At 45.0% G+C, this 327-nt stretch overlaps 1 protein-coding gene across 1 annotated transcript in view; it reads right to left on the minus strand.

Annotated features, from left to right (window-relative positions):
- LOC107576806 (protein-methionine sulfoxide oxidase mical3a) overlaps window positions 1-321 on the minus strand; it is a 14,600-nt gene extending 14,279 nt beyond the window's left edge. The window contains exons 1-2 of the mRNA XM_016262937.1: window positions 307-321; window positions 89-182 (exon numbers count right to left, since the gene is read on the minus strand). The gene's annotated coding sequence lies outside the window, so the exon portion shown is untranslated. The remainder of the gene's footprint in view (window positions 1-88; window positions 183-306) is intronic.
- Window positions 322-327: the final 6 nt, after the last annotated feature.

Below are 327 nucleotides of genomic sequence, written 5' to 3' on the forward strand. Positions count from 1 at the left end.
GAAAAGCATGTTATGAAGATCTGCTCCACGGCTTTAACCCTTCAGCAGCGCATCTGAGGAATAAAGTGAGACTGAAAGAGAGAAATACCTGCTTCCCCTCGCAATGCCTTTTCCACAGCGACACCTCTCTCCTCTAACTGCCTCTGTTTCTCTTCCACCTGCTCCAGCTGCCTCTGAATGATCTGAGGAATCAAAAAGCAGCTTCTAGTTAATTTTTTAATTTCACACTCTATTCCTCTGCAAGGTGATGGCTGAAATTCAGCTTTCTGACTACCTCATGCGAAAAAGTCATTAGTATGCTTTCACCTGGGCTCTGTGGAGTCTCTT

This window comes from Sinocyclocheilus grahami, unplaced genomic scaffold, assembly GCF_001515645.1.
Source record: "Sinocyclocheilus grahami isolate Dianchi unplaced genomic scaffold, SAMN03320097.WGS_v1.1 scaffold4370.1, whole genome shotgun sequence".
Taxonomy (NCBI): Eukaryota; Metazoa; Chordata; class Actinopteri; order Cypriniformes; family Cyprinidae; genus Sinocyclocheilus; species Sinocyclocheilus grahami.